This window comes from Meles meles, chromosome 3 (assembly GCF_922984935.1).
Source record: "Meles meles chromosome 3, mMelMel3.1 paternal haplotype, whole genome shotgun sequence".
Taxonomy (NCBI): Eukaryota; Metazoa; Chordata; class Mammalia; order Carnivora; family Mustelidae; genus Meles; species Meles meles.
The window spans coordinates 166,168,461-166,187,688 of NC_060068.1; the positions used below are offsets into that span (position 1 = coordinate 166,168,461).

At 36.7% G+C, this 19,228-nt stretch overlaps 1 protein-coding gene across 1 annotated transcript in view; it reads left to right on the forward strand.

The window, feature by feature from the left end:
* CDH12 (cadherin 12) overlaps positions 1-19,228 on the forward strand; it is a 1,016,740-nt gene that overhangs the window by 225,630 nt on the left and 771,882 nt on the right. The window lies entirely within an intron of this gene.

A 19,228-nucleotide genomic window follows, 5' to 3' on the forward strand; every position in this document is an offset into this window, starting at 1 on the left:
GACTTATAACACTGTGCTACTTTCAGGTGCACAACATAATGATTTGTTGTTTGTATATATTGTGAAGTGCTCACAATATATCTAGTTGATGTCTCTTACCACCCAGAGTTACACCTTTTTTTTTTTCCTTGTGAGAACTTTTAAGATCCACTCTCTTAGTAACTTGCAAATGGATGGTATTTTTACCATAAATATATTTATGGCATGCATATATATATATATATATATATATATATATATATATAATAGTCAACACGCTATGCATTACATTCCTAGGTTTATTTATTTTTTAGCTGGAAGTTTGTACCTTTTGATCATCTTTTCCCATTTCATCCAATGCCCACCCTCCATCTCTGGCAACTGCCAATCTGTTCTCTGTATCTGGAGTTTGATTGCTGCCATTGTCATTTACAGTCCACATATAAGTGAGATCAAAGGTATCCAAGCAGCATAAAGATAGAAGTATCAGTGTTATTCGGATTATTTTAGTGACCTTCATCCACATAGCCAATTAATTTCCACTTTAGCTCTGATATTTTAGTCATTCCTTAGCATCACTATCCTATGCACAACCAGCGTCAGTGTACTGAAATATGCAGCTGCTCCCTGTGTTTCACTTTGTAGAGCTCCCCTCCAGAGCTCTACAAAGTGCCAGTCTATTTATTTACGTTCAAAAAACATCTTAAAGTGTGCAATTAAAGTTAAAGTTGTCATAAAGTTAAACCACTTAAAGTGTGCGATTTCATGATTTTTAGTCTATTCACACAGTTTATGATGTCACCACCATTTATGTTGAGTGATTTTATCAAGCTCTCACAAAAAAAGAGGTAGTCACTCATGACCCAACCCTCCCTCCTGCCCTTAGCATTCACTAATTTTGTTTATATCTTTATAGACTTACTTATTCTGGACATTTAATATAAACATATTCTTATATGACTTTCTATGACTGGTTTCTTTCACTCAGCATAATGTTTTTAAAGTTCATATCCATCTTGTAGCATGAATTCACACTTCATTATCATTGTTTAATGATACTCTATCATATAGGTATGCAACACCATATGTATTTATTCATCATTTCTTTGGACATTGGGTAGTTTATACATCTAAGCTGTTATGAATAATGCTAATGTGAATGTTCATAGTCAAGTTTTATGGCTTTTTTGGACATATGTTTGCATTTCTCTTACCATATTTAGCATTAGGATTGCTAGGTCATATGATAATTTTGTTTAACATTTTGAGAGGAACTTCCAGAATGTGTTCCAAAACAGCTACACTATTTTACTTTCCCATCAAAATGTGTAAGGGTGCCAATTTATCCATATCCTCACCAGGACTTGTCTTGATCTTTCCTTTTGCTGATAGCCACGTAATGAGTGTGAAGTGGTTTTGATTTGTGTAACCAAATTTGCTAACGACATTGAGCATACTTTTATATGTTTATTGACAGCTTGTATATATTCTTTAGAGAAAAGTTTATCCAAAGTCTCTGTCAATCTTTTCTTTTACTGAGTTTTCTTTTTACTATTGAGATGAAAACATTTTTTTACATATTTTAGATAAAATCTCCATACCAGATATATGATTTGGAAACATTTTCTCCCATTCTCTGAGTTGACTTTTCACTTTATGATGTATTTGGGTACAAAGGTTTTGATGTTGATGAACTCCAAATTATCTGTTTGTTTGTTTGTTTTTCCTTTGTTGCCTGTGTTTTAGTGTCTTATTTAAGAAACTCTTGCTTAATCCAACTGCACAAAGATTTAGTCCTGCCTTTTTTCTATATGTTATAATTTTATCTCATCTGTTTATGTCAGTGATCCACTTTGAGTGAATTTTTAAATATGGTTTGAAAAAGATTCAAACAGTAGAGGTTCCATGGTGTAATGGTGAGCACTCTGGACTCTGAAAAAGATTCAAACTTCGTTTTTCTGAATGTGGATAATTAGTTGTTGCAGTATCATTTATTGAAAAAACTTCTATCCCAATGAATTGTCTTGATATCCTTTGTGAAAACAGTTAATCATAAATATAAAGGTTTATTTCTAGACTCTCAGTTTTATTCCATTGGCCAATATGTTTATTCTTATGAGAGTATCATGCTGTATTGAATACCACAGAGTAGTAAGTTTTGAACTGGGAAAGTGTGTTCCCACACACAGTTGAGTTCTTCAACTTTCTTCCCCCTTTTAAAGATTGTTTTGTCTATTCTGAAACCTTGGGTTATATAATTGTCTTAATAATTTTGCAAAAAAGTCAGCTGAGATATTGGTAGGTATTTTATTAAATGGGTAGATCAGTTCAGCACAAATTATAATCTTCATATTAAGTCTTCTGATCTATGAACAAGTGATGTCTTTTAGTTTATTTAGGTCTTCTGCAATATCTTTCAACAGTATTTTATAATTGTCAGTATATAAATTTTAAACTTGTTTTGATAAGATTATCCCCATGGTGTTTATTCTTTTTATGTTATTTTAATGAAATTTTCTGATTCGTATTTTCACTATGTACACTGTTAGTGTGTAGAAAAACAACTTACTTTTGTACACTGATCTCGTACCCTATGGACTTTTATATCTTAAAAATCAGTTCTAATAGATATGTGGGGGGAGGATGGGTGCATGTGCATTCTTTAGGATTTTCTACATAAAAGATCATACCTTTTGTTAATAAAGGGAATTTGAGATCTTCTTTCCAATCTGAATATCTTATATTTCTTTTTCTTGCCTAGTTGTCCTGGCTGGGACTTCCAGTACAATATTTCACAGAAGTGGTGAGAGTGAACATCTTTGTCTTATTCCTAATTTTAAGGGAAAGGTTTCAGTCTTTCTTCATTACATATAATCCTAAATTTTTTTTTCATAGTTATCCTTTATCAGATCAAAGAGTCTCCTTATAGTCCTAGTTTGTTGAGTATTTTTATAATGAAAAGGTATTGGATTTTGTCAGATGACTTTCTGCATCTATTTGAGAAGATCATATGTTCTTTTCCCCTTTATTCTATTTAATAATGCCTACTATGTTGACTTATTTTCAAAAAGATGTTAAACCAAAACTGTATTCCTTAGACAAATCCTACATGGTCATGGTGTACAATCTTTTTTTTTTATATATTGCTAGATTTATTTTGCTAGCATTTCATTGATAATTTATGTATCCTTACTCAGAAGGGATATTAGTCTGTTGTTTTCTTTTCTTACAGTATCTTTGTCTGGTTTAGCTACTGAGGTAATTAATATTGGTCTCATAGAAGGAATTGGAAAGGTGTCTCTTACTTTTTTGAAAATTTTAAAGATTAGCATTACTTTTTCTTCAAATGTTTATTAGAACTCAATAGTGAAATGATCTGAAGTTGAACTTTTCTTTGCAGGATGGATTAAAATAACTAGTTCAATGCTTTTATCTATAATAAATTAATTCCTGTCTTCTGTCTTAAATTGAGTCAGTTTTGGTAGATTTGCAGGTTCTTAGAATTTATTTCATTTCATCTATGTTATTTACTTTGGTGGTATTTAAGTGCTTATAATATTGTTTTATGATCCTTTTTATTTTTTTTAAGATTTTATTTATTTGAGAGAGGGAATGAGAGAGAGAAGACAAGTGGTGAGGAGAGGCAGAGTGAATTATAGTTCTGGATAATATATTTGTGTTACTTGAGCAACTAAGTTTGTCATAATCTGTTATAGCAGCAATAGCAAACTAATACAGTGTATTAGCTATAGCCAAAAAATAAATGTAGTTTTACCAGTTATCACCTTTAAATACTTTGCAGTATTCACGCCATCATCTTCTTTTCACCATACGATTTTACACATTTATTTTTTGTTTGATTTATTGCCCAAATAATATTTTTTCTAATCTAATTAGACTATGGTTAAATGATAGGCCTGTATAACGCTAAGCTTAATGACACATGTGGCCTATTATTTGATCATTTACTACTAATTTCATGTTTTATCTACTGGAAGTAGAATATTATACTCTAAAATAGGAAGGGTGCAAATACTATATAAGCTGAAAGTATGTTGAGTTGTAAATATTTTCTATTTTGATTCACTCTATTTTTGTTGATATTATTTTTTGAAGAAAGGTTGTGTTTTTGCTCAAACAATTGACAAGAGAGTGTGCTAAAACCCAAGTAATATAGTTATTTTTGCATATGATTTTATGCTTCTGTTTAAGTTCTATTTTTAGACTCTTGTATTAAATGCATGCACATTTAGAACTATTGTATCTTCCTAATAAATTAAAATTCTAATTGTTACCTATAGCCGTCCTCTCTATTTTTCACTTACTGTTTTTCCTCACTTTCTTTCACTTACAGTTCTTCCTCACTTGATAAATTCAGTGATACATTTTAAAAGTACATTTCAGGGGACGCCTGGGTGGCTCAGTTGGTTAAGCGGCTGCCTTTGGCTTAGGTCATGATCCTAAGCGTCCTGGGATCAAGTCCCACATCAGTCTCCTTACTCAGCAGGGAGCCTGCTTCTTTCTCTGTCTCTGCCTGCCACTCTGTCTGCCTGTGCTCACTCTCTCTCTCTCTCTGACAAATAAAAGTATATTTCAGTACCTTATTTGTAGTTTCATGTGGAATGATCATTCTGGGCATCTGTTCTTTGTTCATGAAACAAAAACCCCATTTTGTGATTTGCATTTTGACAATTTAATTTCTTTCATGTCTTCAAACTGAACTATAATTAAAAGAAAATAAAACACTGGTTAATACAGTATTCACCAAAATCTTGAAAGAGTTTGAATATATCATCATGAGTAACATAATCTTGCTACCTACCAATAACATGATTCTGTTCAATATCCGTGTTGTCAAAATTAATATATGAGTAGATTTTTACTTCCATTTTAAATGTATACAGTAAGTGAAAAAAAATAATTCACTCTGATTTTCCTGACAAAATGAGAAGTGCTTTGCTGTTTCTAGAGTATGCCGCAATGCAAACAGGATTAATTTACAATGTTGATAAAGCAATTCTGTATACATTCATTAGGGAGAAACAGAACACTAGTAAACAGAAGGGAAATTATTTGTTCAGAAAATACTGAATTAATTTGTAGTAGGTTTCAGTGTATCAAGGGAGAGCTCACTCCATAGGAGAATTAAAGACCAGGATTTAGTGAGAAGCATAGAATGAAGGTTGAAAATTTGCTATTATATACAAGTTGAAGGCATTGAATTCTATGTGTTGGTATCATAAAAGAAGTGATCATTAAAAAAAAAGATTGAAAATATCAAAAAAAGGAATTGTATAAATACTGGTTAATTTGTATAAGATACAAGGTATAAAACCGTTACCCAGAAAGGTGTTATTCAGGATTCAAAGACAAGATCATAAAAGTTAAATTGAAAAGCCAGATGTCCATATAGTTATGACTCTGGTCAGTCTTTAATATAAAATCAGCAGGAACTGACATACTTTGGATCAAAGTAACAGAACTTGCTGTGTGGCCTAGGCAATCAGCTCAGACAAGTTCTCACAGAATTTGTGCCTCTTTTTAAAGCAATTATGCAGAATGGTTTGGTGATGTTCAACATATAAAATGGTAGCCTTTCTTCCTCTGAAAAGCAGCACAATATATGAAAGGTATAGAGATAGACAAAGAAAAGAAGCTCCCACTGAGTCTACCATGAAAAATCCAGCTCACCCAAATAGGAAAAACAAACAAAGGAAAATGAAGAGGGCTTTAGATTTCATGCTTAAGATTTTTTTTTTTCAATGTATCTTTGAATAACCTACAGAAGCAAGTATAACTCCTCACTTACTGACCTCTTAGGCTTACGTATTCAAGAAATGTGAGAATTTTTCAATATACAGGGTAATTCAGACAGCAAAGTTCTGGGTTACTGCTACCGGCTGGGCAGCACACAAGTCAAAATTCAGGCATGGTAGGTCAAGAGCTTTCTGAAGGATGCCCTTGGTATTGACAGAAGCTTCCTAGAGCTCCCCAGCATAAATCCAGAACAATGTCTCCAGTTCCATCAGAAGCACATCCCTGACTGAGGCTGCTGTGGGTCTCAGCAGTGTCGATAATAGAGAATTCCTAGCCCTGGGTCCCAGGCCTTTGGAAACACGCTGATTTGGGTCCACAGTAGCCTGAGGATATAGCTATTTGTGCCTTGCAATTGTAGCAGGAATAAAAAGTAAAATGCTATATATTTAGTGGATTTATCTGTGTTCTGGAAAACATATTACAATCATTATTCTAATGGAAAATTATATATTATTCTGAGTTCTGCAAACTAAATATTTTTTAACTTAAAATAGAATCAGAGATGTTAAAAAAAAAAAGTACTTTTAGAGGCAGAGAAAGCTGAAAAAAAACAAAATCAAAAACAGCTCAGATACCTTTTAGGAAATTGGCCTTATTAGGCAAGTTGGTTAACATCTGATTCCCAGCTTCTGCATCTGTCATATGGGCATAATTTATCTCCTATGCTCAGGTTAGCATCAATAACATATTGAGGATTTACAAATAGTATTAGTTATTGTTACCACCGTTAGGTTCTACTTTGGGGAATTTATGGGAACTGTGGCAGTAATTTCCTGTAGTTGTAAAACTAGTATTAGGCCAAAGCCTGTGCTTTAGAAAACACAGATTACAACTGAAATTGTAGGTTTCATTTGTAATTGGGTTATGGATAAACTACTTCTCTCTGTTGCTCTCCTTGCATGAAATGAATTAGTTTCTATATTCAGACAGAAGTAAACAAGGGTAGAGTCTATTCAGTGGGCACTGTTCATGCAGAATCTGGATGTCGGTCAACATCAGGTTAAAAAATTGAAATGGGAAGTTCTGAAAATAATATCTGGTGCTGATAAGATATAACGACAGGACAAACAGTCAAACCATAGCTACAAAATGGAAATGTGGTAACAGGCAGACCTCAGATGCAAAGATGCTTGCAACTTATGGGCCAAAGCCTTAGGAAAAATGTTGGGCATTATAAAGCAATATCAGTTTTCTTAAATACATTCTCTTCCTTTTCTTTTCATTCCTTCCTTTTCACCTTTTCTTCTTTTTTGTCATAACAATAAGAAGTAATTATTATTGATATTCTTTGATGATTTCTCTATTTTTTGTTTTGTTTTGTTTTGGAAAACCTCAAATATACAGAAGAGTAAAGAGAAAATATTTTTAAAAATCATAAAATTATTATGAAATATTAACTAGATATGCTTCACTGATTTTTTCCTAAAGAATTTTAAGTATAACCATAAGCATCTTGATTTTGCACCCTCAAATCCTTTAGTATTCACCTCTAAAATATAAGAATGGCCTCCTACATTTCCCATTTACATTTTACACTAATTTCTTAGTGCCATCTAACTCATTGTTCATATTCAAACATCTCCTATTTTTTTCTAAAATAACTTTTATACATTTTTGTTCAAAACAGACACACGGGGCACCTGGGTGGCATTGTTAGTTAAGCGTCCCACTTTTGGTTTCAGCTCAGTCTGTGATCTCGTGGTCATGGGATCGAGGCCCAAATCTGGTTCTGTGCTCTACATGGAGTCTGGTTAAGATTCTCTTTCCCTCTCCCTCTATCCTTCCTCCCTATGCTTGTATGCTCTCTCTCTCTCTCTAAAATAAATAAATCTTTTTCTTTTTAAGATTTTATTTATTATTTATTTGACAGAGAGAGAAAGGCAGTGAGAGAGGGAACACAAGCAGTGGAAGCAGGAGAGGAAGAAGCAGGCTTCCTGCTGAGCAGAGAGCCCGATGTGGGGCTCGATCCCATGACCGTGAGATCGTGACCTGAGCCAAAGGCAGACACTTAATGACTGAGCCACCCAGGCGCCCCTAAAATAAATAAATCTTAAAAAATATATATAATAAAACAAGACACAAACAAAGATTACAGATTACATTCTCTTGTTATGATTCTTAATTCTCTTTCTCCATTTCTTTCTGTAACATTGAACTGCTGAAGAGGGCACGTGAGTTGACATGTAGATGTTTACTCAGTACAGTTTAAGTACTTGACATTCATAATTCACAAGTTATGCTGTGCCCCGCCTGTTATTTCAAATCACAAGAGATCCAAATCTCTGGTCATCCCACCAAGACTAACCATCAATTGGGGCAGAGGCAACCAGATCCCAATGAAGACTCACCTTTCAAAAAATGTGTAATTGATGAGCTGATAGATAGCATGTGAATATCTAGTTCTCCATTAATGCTTTACCCAAAGATTTCAGTAAGTGTGGATGATCCAATTCCTCAGAGGCTAAAAATGAATTTCGACCTTGACATTTACCATTTATACATTCTTTAGCTGGTGTTCTTATATAAAGAGGAGCTTTTCCTCATCAGTTAAGCTGTTTGGTCAATTTGAAATGTAGTTTGTGCAAGAAAGGCAGGATAAATTTTTTTTTTTCCCATTTACAAATTTTTAGAGTGAAAAAAATAAGGGTAATAGTCATCTCTAATTGTGGCTTTTATTGGGTAGTTTATTAGTTTATTAATTTATTTTATCTTGTTTTGTTGCTTTGCTTTATTTTCATCTGTTTGGTTCATTATGTCTTTCCCTTTAATCCTTAGAAGGATATAAGTTTTGTTCAGCAGGGAACTCAAGAGAAGCAGAAGCACTCTTCTGTGAAATCTCTGCTACTGCATAACATTTCCAAAGAACTAGAGAACTTTCTTTCCCCAGTATTTCCAAATATAAAAGTAAGAAAGATTTTGGTGTTTTTTAATGCACAATGAGTAATTATTTCTTTAGGTAGATAGGTAGATATAGAAACAATTTGGCACCATAGAGAAACATTTTACTTGAGCCTAACACAAGTAGTGAAGCAAAAATACACGGCTTTTAATGATTAATTATGATTAAAAAAATAAAGCTGTGATTAGCATATCTGAGATACGTCCAACACTTTAAAGTCATTGTTATATTGTAAGATACAACATACATGCTTTCTGTGGGGAGGTAATCACATAAAGGTGATGAGAGAGTCATGAAATTTTTGTTATTGCACAGGACTAGAGTCTTGGTTTTGCATTGTATCTAAAGGAAATTCTGTAACTGATTAGCCAGGAGAGGAGGCGTAGACACGAAAAGTGCCTACAAAACCCTGTCTTCTACTGCATGATCTGGTCTTTTCCTACATCTCTGCCCAGCTCCTTTTCATAACTCTCTTTTCTACAGCTAAAACATGCTGACATGTTTACATTTTCTTAACTAGTGTCTTCCCAATTAGATTTTCACAAATTAATTTATCTCTTTGCAACTTCAGAACTTTTGCAATGCTATTTCCCCACTCCCCCTCCACAGTCCCCTTTCCCATTGTTTCCACAGTCCCCTTTCCCATTGTCTCCTTCACAGTTGATGTTATCCATGATGGCTCTGGTCAAAATCACTCCAAATGGGGAAATCTTTCCTGATCCCTCAGGTGAGGTCAGGCTTCCAACTCTATGAAATAGCCTGCTGTTTTTCTGCATGGCCTCTACCCAGAACGTGCAATTACGTAGTTGTTAGTGCATTTGAATAATTCGTGCCTGTGTCTCCCAGTTCTCAGAGGGCAGGGCAGGTACCAATTTCACCACTGTTTTTCAAGAAGTCCCAAAGAGCCTGGTGTGTCATAGACCTGTAATAAGTGTAGTTTGAATATATCAGTGGAACCACATCTTGCATCTCTATTAGTAGCAACTATGTTGATTCCTACTTTATATTTTACACTTTACAAAATATGTGAAGAGCAAAATAGGAGAGGAGTCAGACTCTCACTTCCTCTACGTCTGCTTTAGACTTTTTAAAATTAAGAAATACATTCATTCTGTTTTGTAATTAAAATGTAAAATAAATCTAATAAAAGACGTTGAACTAAAGTTTTGTAGCTTATACTCTAACATTCTGGGAGTCTATTTATTTCCTCACATGTGATGCATATGATTCCCAGTGAATTAAAAGAAGATATTTAGCCAAAATATGCCTCTACCCTTAATCAAAGCAATCGCCTCTCTATATCTGTCAGCATTGCATTCACACTCATCCTTGCCAAGTTACATTTTATTTTGTCATGTATGTATTTTGATCACATTTAATCCTTTCTGGAACAAGTCAAGACGTGCATAAATACATACCTAACACTTTAGAAACAGCACATAAAGGTGTTTTGGCAATTGCAGATCCATACCGAATATTTTCAAATATATAGGTTAAAGCTCTGGTTTATTTACTGTGTACAGAGAGAGATTTGTGTCCCATAAATCATTACAATGTGTCAGAGCACTTGAGCATTTTGACTTTCAGTGTAGCTGTGAAAACCTGCAGAAGACCCCTGCTGTGAGGCTGTATCAGGTCACAATTATCTAAAAATAATATTTACATGTATTTCTGTGTACATCGTAAGATTCAATGAAGATGCATTAAAGTCAACATCAGTGTTTACATTCACTGTATTTAAAAATATTATTGTCCCTTTATCTGATGATTCAATTTGGAACTTAACCAAACCTTAGTTTTGTTTGAAGTCGTCACGTTTCAGTCAGCCAAGGGTCAAGAGTGATAAATGTTTCAGGCTTTCCACTTCTGTCTGCTATTTACAGAGGTTCATAATTCAGATGGAAAATTAGCTCTTGAATGAAATGTGACATGTAGATTTTATGGGTGCCACCACATGAAGATGCTGATCACCCACTTGCTCCTTTTTTACCTCACCTAAACCTGAAAGAATATGAATGTATGGAAGCGTCGACAGATGAATTGAATAAGGGAAGTTATGTCCTGCTATATTCAATTTTCATTATCTGTAGATTTTTGTAATTTAATTCTACTGAATTATTTCTCTGTCTTAAACTAGCCATTTTTTTTTTTTAAATTTAAACCATCTAACCTTTAAATAAAGACTTTTGGGAGTATGTCAGGTTTGAGGAGTGATTTTTTTTTTTTTTTTTTTTTTTTGCCTTGATTGCTTCTAGAAAAGTCTATGGATCTTATTGAGTTGCACTGGAAAATCTCACACATAAATAGGGGAGACAGGCAAAAAAGGACAGGTATCTAGTAAGTAATATAGTATAATGGAGAACGTACCAGACAGTCAAAAATACTGAATTATAATCTTGATTCAAATACTCTAATATGTGTGACATTAAACATGTAACTTAAATTCACAGCACCTTAACTTTATGATACAAAAATGGTAGGCTCAACCAGTGAAGTTTATATTTGTGTATTTGTACAGAGAAGACAATTTTTAAGGAATTTTTATATATTACTAAATATTTTGTAGCTATCCCTGAAGGTGCAGGGGTTCCATTCAGAATTAATGTCATGAAGGATAAAAATCAGGCTTCCTATTTAGAAAGAACACTTTCTTAACTTAGAATTTAACTTAGAATGGAGATTAGGGCTAGGGCAGAAGTTAGGAAGAGAGATGAGAACCCAGACAAAGACACATCTTCCTTTTGCCCCTCCAGATCCACTCTTCACCATTCTGTGTCCTAATTTTTCCCTAAAAGGCTGAGATAAATGTACTGCATTCTGTGGCCTTCTAATTTCCAATTTGATTCTGAATTCAGGGAGTGGGAAGTAGCGGTAGGAAATTTGGCAATAGACATGGAGTCAGCTAAATATAATTATTTATTTGGCTGTATCCCTCCTGGGTTATTTCTTTTCCAAAGACCATTTCTGTCAAGCCACCCTCTGTGTATTAATAGCCTCTCTGGTTTCTGGTAAGTGCTCTCTCCTTTCTCTTTCAAGCCGACTAGTGGTAAGGGCTACTCCAATGTTAATAGTCTGGGGTACTGCGTTGTCTCTGCTGACTTCCCTAAATCCTGCCCTAAAAATAGTTCCCGTATTAAACGTCCAGATGTTGCAGCTTTAGTGATCTACCTTTTTCCCACTGGCACCCTGACTCAGAGATCAAAATGCAGGGGCAACACCAGGAAAGATTTCAGCACCAGAGTTGGCAGAACTTGCTACTTAACAAGTAGGAGGAGTGACATAAATATAAGAGTTGAGGGTGATTTTCAAGTTTGTGAATGGTTTTGCAATTGATTCAGAATGAAATATAGAAGGAGTACGAAATGTAAGTGTGTGTAAAATGGAAATGGTTTTGGGTTAAGTTTGTGGTGCCGCAGTAGCTTCCATATCTGGGAAACAGAAACGTGGATGTGAAAAACATATGGTATATAAGATAAAAATATGTATTTTCACATTGTTAGAATGTAGCATGTAAATTTAGGGGGGCAATGACATTTTTCAACAACAATGGGCACAATATAGTAGTTGAAGATACTAAAGAGGTTGATAGTAATACAGCTTAAATTAAAGAGCTTGGGTACAAGGCCTATCCTATATGCCCTCATCTCTTAAATGGAATAACATGCAGAATTGTAATAATATTAATATCACACAGTGCATATAAAATCACTGGCCACAGTATCTGAATCATAGTAAGTGATCAAAAAACCTATTTTTCTTCTCTTCACATTGAGGGAAAATGGGGTCTTGATTATTAATGAAGTTTATTAAGAGCAAGTTCCATATACTAGCATAATAAAACATATGAGAAAAACTATAATGAAAGTTAAAAGAAGATATTAAAAGTGGAAATTAAAATACCCAATGTTTCATTGAGCTGATTAGAATTAGAAACATAATGAAAATTTTAATTTCTTTTTTTTTTATTTATTTTTTTCAGCGTAACAGTATTCATTGTTTTTGCACAACACCCAGTGCTCCATGCAAAACGTGCCCTCCCTATTACCCACCACCTGTTCCCCCAACCTCCCACCCCTGACCCTTCAAAACCCTCAGGTTGTTTTTCAGAGTCCATAGTCTCTTATGGTTCGCCTCCCCTCCCCAATGTCCATAGCCCCCTCCCCCTCTCCCAATCCCACCTCCCCCCAGCAACCCCCAGTTTGTTTTGTGAGATTAAGAGTCATTTATGGTTTATCTCCGTCCCAATCCCATCTTGTTTCATTTATTCTTCTCCTATCCCCCTACCCCCCCATGTTGCTTCTCCATGTCTTCATATCGGGGAGATCATATGATAGTTGTCTTTCTCCGATTGACTTATTTCACTAAGCATGATATGCTCTAGTTCCATCCACGTCATCCACGCTACCTAAAGCAATCTACATATTTAATGCAATCCCTATCAAAATACCATCCATTTTTTTCAAAGAAATGGAAAATTTTAATTTCTTTTCTTCTTCTTCTTTTTTTTTTTTTTTAGATTTATTTATTGGAGATGGAGAGAGAGAGAGAGAGAGTGAGCACACAGGCAGGGGAGGGGCAGAGGGAAAAAGAATCTCAAGTAGACACTTGGAGAGCATGGTGCCCAAAGCAGGGCTCTATCATACAACCCCAGGACCATGACCTGAGCCACCCAGGTGTGTTCCAAAGACTTGAATTTCCATACTAACAATACTACATAGGAGACCTTATTTTCTCTTAAAAAACAAACAAACAAACAAACACAAAGATTATCTGAGAAAGTGTGTGCACAAGCAGGGAGAGGGGCAAAAGGAGAGAGGGAAAGAGAGAGAGAAGCAGACTCCTGCTGAGCACAAGCCCAAACCACGGTGAACCCAGGACCCTGAGATCATGATCTGATCCAAAACCAAGAACCAGCTGCTTAAACCTGCTGAGCCACCTAGGTACCCCAGAGACCTTATTCTCTTTCCTTAAATGAACGTGTAGCATAAAATGAGATCACTTGAGACCTTTGGATATAATTAGAATGTAGAGTGGTATTAAAACTGCATTGTCCTTACATCTGGAGGGAATGGATTGGTTTTATTTATTTTTTATATCAAGTGTGTTTCTTATATGCATTAATATTCAAATCGTGCATATTTGGTAACCTCCCTTAAGATTCTAAATGTATGGTGATCTCGATGGGATAAAAACTTACTTCTTGTTTACCTAAGATCTAAAGTAGGTGTTCCATATGCTGGGAGACTTCAAGAACTTAGTCTCCTTCCATCTTCTAGCAATATGGTCTTTTCAGACCCTCAGCATCACACCCTGCATTCAAAAAGAGCTCATCAAAATGTTTTCTTAAATTAGGGCTGTTCTCTTCTTTAAAGGAATTCTGATTTTATTTGCTTAAATTTTAGCATGCCTTGCCACTATATCTGTGTGTCTACTTACATCTCTGTCCATGTAGAATTTTGCAGGCATTTTTGAACTTTAACATTCTGAGGAGTGAGCTAAGAATTGAAAATATAAGGATGCATAATATATAACAGCTATTCTTAGAGTCTAGCAGAGAAGGCAGACACTTAGGCCAGAAACTTTAGTAAATATTACAAGTGCTACAACAGAAGTGTCTTATGAGTGCTATAAGAATAGGAAGAGGGAACTTACGTATTCGTGGTGATTCCCCAGGATACTAAGAGGAAGAAAAGATTTCCTAGCTTAATGGGTGACATGAATGAATCACTAAAATAGTTTTTTTCCATGAATATGAGCAAGTGGGTAAGATGGCCTCCATTATCTTGGGATCTGTGGCTAAGATAAGACCCTAAAGACCATAATAGAAAAGAGAAGATACTGATACCTTGGAGAGAGTAAGGACTAGGTGCATCTTCAAAGTGGAGAGGCAGGTGACCACTCCCCCATCTAGGTGGTTCTTCCAGGATTGGGACAGATCAGATATCTGCCTTGATCCTGTGGCTGTGCCCCCTTTTGGCTTTCTTGCTGTTCTGTTTTGGGGATGGTGTGTCAGGGCTGAGAGGGCATAGGAGCTCACCCAGATGGAGCAGGGGTGTGGATACTACATGAACATTGAGCTCCTGGCCTCTCCCAGTGCTTTAGGCAGTAACCCCCCAACCAGCTCAGAAGTACCTGGGTCCTGCAGGTCCAACCAGAAGAACCACAAGTCTTGTTCCTGAATTCCATGCTGATGTTTCCTGGGTGACTGCCAAAGAACAGCCATCTCTAGCTACTGCTGAAAAACTCTTTGGGGTCTGTGCGAGATTCAACTCACCCAGCTGCTAATGAGCTGACCCCAGGACTGGGAGGCTGTCTTGCATTTCCAGACCACTAGAGATCCCCTTCTGCCCTGGAATGCCATGGAGGAAGGCCTCCAACAGATGTATACACTGGGCATCCTCAACTGGATCTGCCCTGCTCTGGGGTCCCTCTCAGAAGACACGTCTTTCACCCGTGGACTACAACCCTGCCAGCAGCTGCTCCTTTGGAACTGCAGCTCTTGCTGGCCAGCCTGTTGGTCAAGGGCATGGCCATGATGGCGTAGAAATGGAGACTGTCTCTGATGTCAGCTTGACCCGATACAAGAATGAGCCCGGCCTTGCCACGCTCATGTTGGGGCCCGACCCACCGCATGTGGACTTCATTCCCTGACCCTTGGCCACAGCGTGCCCAAGAATAAAAAGGAAGGACAGCTCCATCCTTCTCTCTGCACCCATTAATCCTGCAGAGGGAAGGGGAAGAACCACCCGTGTTCCCTGGCCAGGCCTCAGTCCTGCCCGTGGTAGGGGACACACGTGAGATCTGTCTACCTTCTGCCAGGTCATCACCTTAACCTTCACACCTCCCTGCAAGGGTGGAGACTGGAGAGAGGTTAGTTTTTAGGGGAACGCTTCTGGCTTTGTGTTTTGGGGAGACAGCTCATGGAATGGAGTGGTGCAGCCCTTGAGAACACTGGAGTAGACAAGAGGCCTTGGACTCCCTTTGCAGCCTAAGTACGATGAAACAGAGGGTCCCTGGGTCCTTTCCTCACAGGGAAACTACAGCCTGACCATGTTCAAGGAGCCTGGAAGAGAGAGAGGGATGTCCTCACCGCCAGCCACTGTCCTGGGAGCTGGCAGCCAAAGCTGAGAATGGAAGAAAATGAGCCAGGGTCAGAGTCACATTAGGTACACTGGGGCGCACAGCTGTAAGCTGTATTTTGTCTCCTGTTATTCTTGAACCTATGCAGCAAGATGGGTAGACACAGGAAGGTAACTTACTGTCACATGGTCCCCCAAAACACTACATGGCAGATCCCTTGGTCTATAACATAAGAGCATCTTGACAGTTTTACCACCCCCCGCCCTCTTTTTTTAAGTAGGCTCCATGCCCAATGTAGGGCTTGAATTCATGACCCTGAGATCAAGAGTCAAGAGCTCTACCAACTGAGCCAGTCAGGGGCCCTGAGGCTTTTATCCTTTTTTGAAGGTCTTTAAAAATGCAATATTTTTACTTAATACTTACTTAAAATGTATATAATGTTTTGGGTTTAACAATGCTGGTTTCAGTATTTGTAATTTTTTTTTTTTTTTTTTTTGGTAATCCTATGACTGTTTTTTTTTTTAAGTGTACTTTTGCTGATTGTTCTTGTGGGGAAGGGCAGCAGCAGTCACTTCTGAACCGTCAGATCTCTTTGTAGGTTCATGGGTGGCTCAGAACCATTCCTGTGTGTCAGTTCTGGCTTAAGGAGTGTGTGGTATTAGGGATCATAGCAGCTTTGTGAAGATGGACAGAGCCTTCCAACTCTGTTCTTCAGAGCACAAGCGCTGGGCACAAGGGAACCCGTTACTGGATGGGGATAACTAGGTCTGATACTACTTAGTTTGTGCGTTTTTAAAAGCTGATTTTTACCACCTATAAAAATTTGCTGAGTATCAGTAACTTTATAATTGCCATCTGTCATCCTCACAGTCACTTGGGTAGAAGCATCCTATGTGTCTAGTTCACATATGAGAATTTCTCAGACTCTAGGACATGGCCCCATATGCCTCCTTCCGTCCCACAGCTGTAGTGAATCTCCCGGGCTCCCTGCTGAGACCAGACTCCCCAGCTGTGAACCAGATTCTCTTGCCGTTCACCTACTCAGGGACCTCTGCTGGCATCTTCCCTCCCTCCTGCCTCACCCCATCACCCTCTGTGACCATTTCCATTAGCATGAAAACCCTCTCCTAAGGCCTTTTCCCATTTAACCAGCAAGTTCATTTCTTGCTCCACTTTACGGGAACGTTCCTTCGTAGTGCTGTCTCTAATCCCTAACATTGATTATCTCCCATTCTCTTTGGAAACCCGTTAGATCATACTGTCATACCCATAACTTCACCAGACCTGTTTTTATTAGAATCTCATTGTGGAATCCCAAACTCAGTTCCATGATCCCTTTATTTGGCTCCCTGCAGCATTTTAAACATGACATCACTCCCTCCTCCTTAAAACATTTCTTCCTTGGCTTCTGGGTCATCCGTCATCTCACTTCCCACCATGCCTCGGTTTTTATTGTTGATAATTCTGATCTCCCTGACATGCCCTCTCTGAAAGTCCTGGCCTTTAGGCTCCATTGCTAAGGCTCCTTCTTGTTTGTAGCCATGTGTGTGGTATACACGCTGATTTCCACTCTCCGGCTCAACACTCAGTAACATTTTTTTACTTGGATGTTTCATTGGCATCTCAAACTTAACATTTCCAAAACAGAACATCTGCCTTGTACCAACATCTTAGCCGCAATTATTTTAGTGCAGTAAAATCCTTATTTGTGCTAGTGTGTCCTTTTTGGAAATAGTTATTTTATTTATTATTATCATTATATATATATATATTTTATTCTTGGCTACCCCACTCCATTCTTGCCTTTTTTCTGAGGGAAACCTGGCTCTTTCTATTTCGTATGCCCTGCTTCTATGTAAGCTTCTTATTGGAAGAAATTTTTCTGCTTCTGAAGTGGACCAAATGATCTATAATCCTTTGATTCGCAGGCAGACAGAATGTTCACTCAAGTCAATAGGAGCTTGCTTGAGTAAGGAGAAAGTGATCAGACTCTTCCATCTAACCTTTGTTTTCTAAGTTGAGCCTATGTTTCTTCCGGAGGTGGTATTATGTCAATGAAAAACTCAGAGTCAATTATCTTCAAACAAGATCCTTTCTCCAATCAATAAAGAACATTTTCCTGTTTCGATTGGCAGACATGAGCTAAATGTTGGCACAGTGTTCAAATACTTATCACTCTGTTAATGAGGGTATTATTTTTTTTTGTAATCCCAAAGGAACTGGCATCACAAAGTGCCAGATATAATGTAGTGTCTGATGAGTGACAAGAGCTTTTAGCTGGCAGTAATTGAAATGCACAGTTATTGACATGACAATATATCACCTGTCGTCTCGTAAGGAACGGTATATTTTGGAAAAAAATATAGTATTCTGGTTAATTCCTATTTGATCATTGTATTCATAATATTCTCTCACCTGACACTATTTTTTTTTTTTTCCAATCTTCTGCATGACTTCTATGGTTTCATTCCAGGCAAGGCTTGATTATTACGTTAGGAAGACAATGAATAGCGGATAAGTTGACCTTGAGTTTGTAGCAAGTAATGAAACAAGAAGCAAGATTCGTTTTGCTTTCGTTTGTTCAGGAACTGGTTTAGTTATCTGTAGGGTAATGATACTTTTCCTTAATTACTGAATTATACTGACACGCCGAGCTTATTTCATTTCACATGGTTAGTCTTAGTAGAATAGCAGGATGAAACAGGACACTGAGTCTGTCATTGTGATAGTTATAAAAGACATAAATTCTGGGTTGAATGGAAATGTCTGGCGCTTAATGAATCAACAAAATCAAAGCAGATCAGAGGTGAGAGAAATTTTGCTATTTGAAAGAATAACACAAGCTTTTCTGCTTTCTGACAGCTAATTATTTTGACGTACATCAGTATATTATGAATTCTTTAATAGTTAGAAGTAATTAGAAGTTATTTTCAATGACCATCTTATTCAAATGCTAATATTAAAAGGAAAATGCGTACTTTGAATATTTATTTAATGGTTGATTTGCATATATGGCTATTACCCTCTGAATGTTCTTAGAGATCTTGCATACTGATCGTCCAATTGTTGTACAGTTGTCACACACACGTGCACACACACACTTTTTTTGTTTTTTGAGAAAACTTCTAATAATGAGGAGGGCAGTGGCCTTCAGGATAGTATCCCTTTTTCTCTTTTAAAAAGTAAAGATATTACTTTGGAGTAAGGTTGACCTGCATTTTAACACCATCTCTGTCCCTTAATAACAACCCACTTGAGATGTAAATTTGGAGTCCCAGCCTCATTTGTCTGTCACAGTTTTTGAATCTACTAAGGGCACATCTGTGAGGTATAGGGATTAAATGTGATCACACATATATAGAAAGCATCCAGTAGAATGACTTACAAATAAATGGCTTGCAAAAGATAGTAATTTTCTTTTAAAATAGCAGAAAATTTCCCCCAAAATGAGTT